Below are 10,261 nucleotides of genomic sequence, written 5' to 3' on the forward strand. Positions count from 1 at the left end.
GTGTGGCCTAATCCAAGCCATTTAATCTCTGTGTGCAATCTCCACAATGGCATAATAGTCTTTTACAGACATGTTGTAAGGTTCAAATAGCTAATGTTTGGTAATGTACTTTGTGATCAAAGTTGTTAAGTAAGAATAAAGTATCATCACTAGTTATATTAGTATATGTATACCCATCCTGTCCAAATCTGCTCCTTACAATGCAGCTGCAGGTATTCCTTTACATGATTATACAAGAAACATTAACACATCGTTTGTCTTTGCAGGACTGGATGTTGGATGGTTCGTTTCATCCAATTTTTTTTTCTTCTGAAATGGAGCACATATTTATCTTGATGTTGAGAGCTATCCTCCCATTGTTTGAATACAACAGGAAGCATTCTCAGCTCCTTTGAATTGCCGCAGGTCCTTTGATTTCATCTGAGCTGTAAGAAGTTATCAAAGGGAAGATACCAGTTTAACATCTCAGGATGTTCAGAGGGTAGATTTTACTAGTTAGTCATATTTTAGGTTGTTATAACTATTTCCTCATACTCCCCCTGTGACTGCACTTGGAGGCTGGTATGACATAGGGCTTTACACAGGACAGCTAGGATATAAAAGCAAATGTAAAATACGCACAGCATTCACCACTGTAAATTTGAGTTGTACTTCTCTAAGAACAGACCAGCTTATGCGATTTCTTTTATTTCCATTGCTCGTGGTTATTGCCTAATTATTTGTTTCCATGTCTAACAGGCAGTCACTGTAACTACACACCTAAATGTAGAAGAAAAGGTTATAAGCAATACTAACAAGCACAATAGCAAAAAGTATATTGTGAACATGAAATGCCTTACGGTGTGAGAGTGCCTTGATCCAAGCCTGTTGTGCTGATAAGTTCTCAAATAAGAAGTGGCAGATAGTGAAAGAGCAATAGTAACTCTCAAGCTTAATAACTAAGCTACCTTAGACAATCACATGCATGTGTGAATTCAGTTTTCTTCTGAAAGAAAGGAATCAATGTCCTGACATGCAGTGGAAGTTAGCAAGCAAGAGCAATGCTGCCGCATTGCACATCATGTCCTCATGAAGGTCCATGCCAAGGAGGGGTATGAATAAAATGAGAAAGATTGAAGAAAGACGCATCAAAGATGTCTGCAATCTCATAAGGACAAAAATGAAAAGTGGATGGAACCATCTGCAATATACAAAAAAATAACTATTTCCTGCCTTTTCAGCCCAGTCAGAAAAGCCAAAGAGAGAACAATCAGACCAGTGACAAAAGATGATTACAGGCCAGAGAGAGACATTAGTGAGACCATGGAATGAGTCAAAATATCTGCAAACCTAATTAAGAACAGAAAGTGCCAGGCGAGGTGGCCACAACACAGTTACTAAGCAGCCTAGGGAAAAAAGAAAAAAAAAGGAAAAAAAAAAAAGGCAATAATTCTTGTACTTAGGGTCAGCAAATGTTACCAACGTTACCAGTCATAGAGGCAAGAATAAGAAACAATGTAGAAGAAACTAAGAAAAATAACACAGTTTATCTCCTGAAAGGCTCTCTCATTTCTAGGAAATGGACTAGATTTTAAGGTTTGACTAGAAAATATCTACTTTTTGACAGAAATAGTGTTCACATATAGGAAAAAAAAAAAAAAAAAAAAAAAAAAAGCCAAACACCAGAAATGGCAATACAATATATTAGCATAAGATCCAGATTTTATCTGTGAGATAGGCTGCGCAGAGGCATGGGTCAAAGAGAACAGAATATAAGTTTATGAAATACACCATCTTTACCTTCATTCCTTCATTGCACAATAGAAGTTATGACTCACAACACTCATGGTTATTCTGCAGTGTATTCCTTGGATTAAGAATATAAATTCTGATCTTCTAATCTTCCATTACTCAACAAAGTTTCATGAATTTTGCCGTTTAGACTCACATTTATTTTAGTAAATGCATTGTGACCGCATAGAAGTTGAATTGTCATCAGATAAGAATAGTGTATTTACACCAAATTAATTTGATGCTGATTGCTATCATTAGACAGTTAAGTTTGAAACATTTAGTATACTTTATGTTACTTCTGACTACCTTAGAAATACCTGCCTGGGATTCCAGATACTTTTGATAACTTTAATGCCAGAAAGTTCATTCATAAAATTAAAACCCAAAGTGTGTATTTTTTCCTGTTCTGTATCTCCAGACATAGTAAACATAAAAAATACTTCATCACACTGATAGCCATCATACAGAGACAATGAAGCACTTAGAAGCTAAATAGCATACCTATAGTTACTCAAGAATCATATAGACAGCAGTACATTGATGTGAACTCTGACAGGTCCTAGACTACAGATCTGCTTCTGCCTCCAGATCATCCTGGGAAAGAAGTTTCTTACTGCATCTCAAGGACAAAAATTTAAAAATTAAAATTAAAAATTTAAAAAAGAAATTGCCTTTTTAGCACAGAGCAATGTGAGAATAGGAAACAAATTCTTTATTCAAGAACTCTTTGGCGATATCGTACCTCTTTCTGGCAGCATAGTGACAGAAATGTCATTAACTACAGCAGTATCATAAATGAAGTCTGAAATCACAAGCCAATCAGGCCTATAGTGGTGCTTTTCAGTTTAAGATTGCAACAATTAACTATAAGTTTTCAAAGAGCTATTCAAGCTTCTGAAAAGAATAATGGAAGCTGAGGAAAAATGAAGCTTGGAAACAATTTCAGATTATCGAGGTAAATTTTTCTTTGTCCAGACATAGACTTCTAGTTTCATTTAAGATGTCCAGACATTTGAGATGTCTGTGTTACAAATAAGATATGGAACTTTAGAAGATCTGTACCTTCCTGAAGTATAGCAGGTGACCAGATGAGAACATCTCAAGTTGCATCAGACACCTATCATGGTAGGTTGCTTGAATAACCTTTTTCAGCATCATTGGCAGTATTGACCATATCTTTGTTGACTACACTGGTGGCTTAAGCACTCAGCTCATGTATAAACACTACTTTTCATGTCTTTGTCTTGAACTGAATTATATCCAATATATCAACCCGTACTACATCCACATTCCACCTAGAAATCAAAGCTTTAAATGGTGAAGATAGAACAAGTGCAATATGGGCAACAATATTATTAGTATTAAACATTTTTCCTGAATTTCCAAACAAGTTTAAAATATAAATGCCATCAAGTACAAGCATTGGTATTCTTAATATAGTGATGAGAACATGTGTGGCACATGATTGGGTGACAACAGTAACAAAATTGGCACATGTAAGGCTCATGAAACTATTTGCTCAAGTTTGTCTGTTGTTACTGGAAATGCATCAACAGCCTAGAAAAGAATTAGTAGAAAATAAGGAACAATTATTTTTAATGGGAGGAAATGCTAATTATATGTAGCAAGAACTTTGCTTTGCCAAGGAATTACTGCTGAGTAGATGCTAAAGAGATGAGCCAAGCATAATATTTCTTAGAAATGAGGTAATTAGTACACTTCGAGGCACTGATAAAATCACTATTCTTCTCACTAGTGCATCAGCAGAAACCACTGGCCACAGAGAAGAGAAGCAGAAGAGTTAAGAATTTACTAGGCTAAGTGTACTTGTCATGTTAAGCATACATTTTCCAGAATTTCTTTTGGTTATTGTGTCACATTTCACTACTCTGGGCATTACTATGGTGTTCTTTTAGGAATCTTATCATAAACAGCATAATGAAAACAGATTAATGTATACATGCCCAGCTTCTTTGGACAGATAAATTATAAACCCAAATCTCCATAACCATCAGTATAATGTTTGCAGTGCTTGTCTTGTGGGCTCATCATGAGCAAAACTAAGCATTTTTTTGTGTTCTCTCATAGCTTCTTGATAATGTAGTCCCTTTATATGGTGCATATAAAAAAGGTAATGTTTCTCATTCCAAGGGCAGAAGTTCATGTTTCATTTCTGCTGGACTTAAGCATCCTTTTTAGAACTTTGAAGAATACTGAAGTAAAAAAAAAAAAAATGGGTGGATGTTCTATATCTGTCAACTGCAAGTCAGGTTCTGAGTCTACCATTGTGTCATTTTCAACACTTTTTTTTTTTTTTTTTTTAATGGAAAGATACATAACAACTAGGCACCAGTTTTGAAAAATGGGTGTATATATTCAGCAGTATTTTTCCTGACCTTTGGAGAATTCATCTTCCTTCATATGGAACTTCTGTGAGAAAAAAAATCTCCTAAATATGCCCAAATAAACTTTGCATAAGGAAATTAAATTTAAACTTTAAAAAATTTCTAAATATTTACTTGAAGACAATATGGTTTAGTGACCAGTTCACTGTAGTGGAAGCAGAAAATGTAACATCAATTTCTATATGAGCTGCTGACCTTCTTTGTGACTCCGGACAATATAGTTTACTGCTTAGAACTTCAGGCAAGTGTCTAAATCTTTGTATCTAAACTCCTTCCTGTCTTTCATCTTTCTCATCTATTTGTACTAAACAGGTAAACTTTTAAGGCCTGGGGTAAGATATATTATTGTGAGAGTATTGTGATTTTTAATCATTCTTTTTTCTTGTGATAAAGGTCTGCTTAGATCTCTTTCTTTGTCAACTTCACAACCTTTTCATTTTTATGTTGTTAACTTGGTTAGCATTATGAAGAAGACATTGTGACAAAAGTTTCCCACAGACCACCATCTAAAGAAATGGAGGAAGAAACATTTTCTCAAAACTTGAAAGACGAAATAGTGAGTTATTAAATGCCTAATTGCTAATAAAACACATTTCAATACAGCAAAAATTCCTGAGATATGCAGTAGAAAACTTATGCATGGATTTTATCTCTTCATAAGGATGAATAAATCAACTTAAAAATAAAAATGTAAGCAGAAAGATGTTATATATATATATATATATATATATATATATATATATACTGTTGGTCCAGAGGTATGAGGACCACTTATTATTCCAGAAAAGTGAAATGGCATAAGGCATATCAGACTGTATTACAAATATTTTGGGAAAACAGAACTACTATAAAACCTTTTGAAATATACCAGTTTCCTGTGAAAACTCAAAGAAAGGATGAAACTGTTCAAACATTTACAACATATTTGAGGCTGTTGAGTTAAACATGTAATTTTGAGGTTTTATGGAATCCCTAATTCAAGACTAAATTATAATAAGAATCAGAGACCCAAAATGGAGAATGAGATTTCTAGGAGAATGTGACTTTAACATAAATGATAGCTGCTAAAATGTGCCAGACTAAAGCTAATGGGTACAGTAGTTTGAAGCGGAGTTTCCAGGCTCTTCTGAATCTTCTGCCACCTTCTTCTAATATTTTTGTGGACTTCTGGAATTCTTCTAGAAATGTTGGAATGAGTGAACTTGCTTGGAAATGGTAACTACTCAACACTTTTTCTTCTAACAAATCTAACAGTTTTAAATACTTCTGTCAGCTACTTATGGCCAAAAGATGCATACATCTTTCATCTTCACCTGCCTCCTGATTTGGAAGTGTCAAGCAGCCAACTAGTGCTAGGAAGAAACCTCTATAACTGTCAGGCCCTAACTGCAGCTCCCAGAAGAGAAATTTGTGCAGCTGGGTGAGTGGAGGAGTCTGGTAACTGAAGACAGTGTGACACTGGTATTAACCATAGAGCACTGTCTCCAGCCCTGTCTGGAATAGCTGCCTCTGGCACAGCTGTGGCCTTGAACCAGGCAGAGCTCTAGAGGGAGGATGTGGCCATCCACAACCTGGCCTACAGGCTGATATGATGGGAGACTGTGTCTGCACTTGCAGGAGCTATGCGACGGTTGAGAAATCAGGTCACCCCATTAAGGACATGTGGGACAAAGAGCAGATTACACAGCATCCAGGAAGATGACATACACCCAGCTGAGAGGTTGAATCCTAGTGGCATAGAGGGAGGGGAAGTCCTATTACATTTGACTGATTGGAAGTAGAGAAGGTGGAGAAGGTTGGAAAAATGTTAGATAGGCTTGAGGAATGGGCCAACAGGAACTCAGCAAGGACAAATGCCAAATACTTCAGCTGGGAAGAAACCCTTCATACAAGCTGGGTCTACTGGGTTACCAGCAGGGAGCGACTCTGTGGGAAACGACTGAGGTTTTGGTAGACAAAATGAATGTAAGCCAGCAGTGTGTCCTTGCATCAAAGGCTGAAAGCTTCCTGGGATGTATTAACAGAAGCAATTATTCACTTTTACTTGTCAGTTTTTAGACAACATCCAGAATACCGTAGTGCATCCAGTTTCCCTACACGCACCCCATCCAATACAAGAAAGACACCAACAAGCTGAAGTGATTTCAGCAGTGGGCCACCAGGATGATCAGGGGCTGTAGCATTTGCCCTAAGAGGCAAAGAGTAGGCCTTGTTCAGCCTGGAGGAGAGATGGCTTTGGAAGATACCTGCTAGCAGCCTAGTAGAACCTATAAGGAGGTAACTGAGCAGATGGTGCCAGTATCTTCACAGTGGTGCACAGCAGAATAACAAGAAAAAACAGATATAAATTGAAAAAAGAGGTTTAGTCAGAATATATTAAGAAGCTTTTCCCTCATGTGGACAGTCCAGCAATAGGGAGTTTGGACAACCCCCATTCTTGGGGACTTTTAAGACCCAAGTAGGCAAAGCCCTAGGTAACCTGGTGTGAGCTCAGAGCTGGCCCTGTTTTGAGACTCCTTTCAACCTGAGTTATTCTATGATTGCAGAGCAAAGCCAGGTCAGTTTCTTGGAAGAAAAGCAAGACAACACTATTCTAGACTGTACTCGTAAAGCCTAACCCCACAGGAATATGCAACATCAAGTCAAAAGTGACAGCTTCAAAGACATTGTAAGACAGAAACAAAGTGAAGCAGGAAACAACTCTTCTTTTCAAGAAACAAAAATACTGCATATAAAATGGAAGCAAATATAGCCCTAATCTCTGTCCTGCTTTTGGACAGAAGTTTTATTTTGGAAAAGTCTAGACTGCAGCTGTAAAGAAATAAGATTAGAAATGCTCAAAACAAGAAGGCAGCATTTGCAATACTGAATGCAGCAGCAACCAATGTCATTTCTTCTGCAACAGTCAAGAATTATTTCAGAGATAGTTAGTTAATGAGACTGGAACACTGCTTTGATGAAGCCTTTTATTCATTATAATTGAGATGCACAGGCACACTACCTGTGCCACACTACCATATATAAAATCTAAAAATTAAAAAAAAAAAAAAAAAAAAAGGAAAAAAGGAAAGAAAAAGGTACCAAATCCTCGAACACAGGTAAAATTGTAAAATTTAGTCATTTGTGAGGAAGATGATTCCTACTTATTAAATGTAAAAGTACATAAAAATCCTAGAAAGATAAGGGTCAGAATTGTTTCAGAAGATCTACCTGACAGGTTTATAATAAAACATCAGGAACACAGGGAGAAAAAGTGTGATTAAGAGCAAGTAAAACTGATGAAAGGTAGCAAGCGAAAAGCCAAAAGGAGAGATGCCAAAGTAGAAATTCTACAATGTTTCAATGTTAAACTTTTGTACAGACTCAAAAAGAGCTTCACCATGAAGAAGTATTTGTTTAAGCACAAGATAAATAGAAGGTAGACTGAGAATCAGTGTGGACTGATAGCTTTTTGGAAGATTCTCCTACATTAGGATATATGGTCATAAGGCAAGAACTTGGCTTATGTGTTCAGTAAGTACAAAACTCTTGTAATCTAAATCCCTCTTTCTTCACCTTCTGTGTCCATGGAGCTGCTTTCACCACAGTTATACATTGACATCCTCCAACTTCTGATCTGACTTAAAGTTCAATCTTCCAGAAGTGGAAAAAACTCACTCTCAGAAAGAAAGAGAGGGCAGAGTCCCTAACTCTAGTGTACTCTTTTAGAAAAACACTAATTGCTAGAGCTGTTACTGACACTCACCATTAGTGTTTGTTTTACTAAGATAAGGTCAAAGATATTTACTTTGTCTGACTTTGAACTTCATCTCAACCCTATGATATATAACACTAGAACCCAGAGGAAAGAACCCTCTATCTACAAAAGGCTTCTTCCCATTTTAGGAAGAGCTTGTTAACTCTTTTTTTTCTTGGGTCAAGTTACTCTGATTTCTAAAAAGATTTAATGTTTTAGTTCCCCAAACTTTTGAAGAGCCTGCTATGCTATTCTTTCAGTGCTATGCTTTAAATTGAGTAAAATTATTTTTTCACAATATGGTATAGTTTAGTTTTGTCCATAGGCAAAGTAGTCAAATGACATTAAATACCATTCATGTGAACCACTCTGAATTTAAAACCCCACTGCTATTTACAAGTTGTCAGTAAGAAAACATAGACTACTTACCAGCTGCAATAATATTCTGGGAAGTTGCCTCTAAAAGGCAACTCTGCAGGTTTTGTTTGAGTCCTGTGACAATAATTTATCCTGATGTGCACACAACAAAGATGAACACATATTTTACAGAATGCCCTATACCCTGTCATAAAGTGATTTCTTCACTCCAAGAAAAATTGGGTAACTTTTCTTCACTCTTCCTCCTTTCAAGGAAGGATCAGTAATCAAAAATTTTTCAGTTTTTTGTTTATTTTTGAGATGATATTGTCCCTGTTGCAGTCATTCTTGAATAAGGATAGTATGAGCAATCACAGGCCTTTTGAATGAGGAATCCCACTTCATAGATGTGTGAAGGATAGAACCTTCCTGCTTTCATTTTATCTGGTCCCTGATGGTTCATAGTCACTGTAAAGTGAAAAATATAATAATATTCAGCAAGGTGTAGGATTTGCTTGAAAAGAAACATGAGTCTCATATTCTCCTTTTCCTGCTTATAGTTATATGTTGTCTTCTCTTAAGAAATACTGTTAAAAGCATTTTGAGTAAGACCAACACTAATGACATGGAGAAAAAGAGAAAGCCATTAGCATCAGACATATGTTTGATGTTGGTAACTGTGGAATTTTTGCCTTACATGAATTTGTTCTGGAGTGTTGACATTTTTTGTGCAGAAACCCCAATCACTTTGAATCTTGGGTAAATCAACTTTTTCATTTGTTTTATATTTTCTATATAAATGAAACACACAGCCCATGGACCAAATGTGGTTAACAAAATGTTTTCTTAAACAATATATAAAAAAGCTTACTTTCAACAAAGAGGTGGAAAGTACACCATGTAAAAAGCAAGCAACATGTAACACTGCATTTGAACTAAAAGTCATTTCATATTAAAGAACTTTGACATCTGTTTCTATGTTTCTTATTAAAACTAATAGAAGAAATGAAGCACAGTCCTGTGATCTACTTGGAAAACTGCAATTAGGCTGGCCATGTGGGACCCACTGGCTTTTAGAAAGTGTGGAGCATCTTGATGTGAACATTCATTAGGGAAGAGGGATAAATGGTACTATGTAGTCATCAATGAGCCACTGACTGGAAGGAGTCTGGGGAAACAGTACCTTAGAAGGCAGACAGGATGGGTAAAAGGCACTTCCTACCACTGAGCAGAAATGGCCGCAACAGTTTTATCAAACTTGATCCTGAATTTAAGTCTTGGACTGGGGCAAGGAGGTCTTTTTTATTGTTGATTTGTTACAACTAATTTTGTAGCACTTACTGCTTGGGGCTAAAAGATTTGAAGAGATATGCATTTCAATTATTTATATCACCTGAATGAAAAATATTGTCACTGGAAGGGTAACTCTCTTTCTGCTTCATTTTGAGATCACTCCTGTCATTGGTAGTTTTCCCCTAAACACATCTGCATTCAATTTAGAAAAAAAAAAAAAAATGGCAAAGACTAAAGGAGACACCTTCAACTCATGTCAATCTTCTATGTCCTGTTAGATTATTTACACTTTTATGAATACAGGGAATACAATGGCCTCTTTGACCTCAAGCAAAGATTTCTGACAAAGATCTCTGGTAATACAACTAGACAAAATATTTAAAAAAAGGGGAATGGTGGTGTTGAGTTTGTTTTTACAGCAGGTTTGCCAAGTGATGCAAATGCAAATTGGAATTCCACATTCTGTATTAACAAAAGACAGAACACAGTATTATTCTTTGATGCCCTTCTGAATGTTTTTTTCCAGCTGTATACAACAATGCTGATCTTTTGGTAAGAGAAGTTTGAGTTCGTAAAATATAATAGATTCTGACATTAAAATCCTTTAATATAGTAAAATAAAGCTGTAGTTTTATCAGACATTTTGATATAGTGCTAATCAGAATGATTTCACAAAATTATTTTAAGCACTCACATA

The sequence above is a fragment of the Nesoenas mayeri genome (genome assembly GCF_963082525.1).
Source record: "Nesoenas mayeri genome assembly, chromosome: 2".
NCBI classification, from domain to species: domain Eukaryota; kingdom Metazoa; phylum Chordata; class Aves; order Columbiformes; family Columbidae; genus Nesoenas; species Nesoenas mayeri.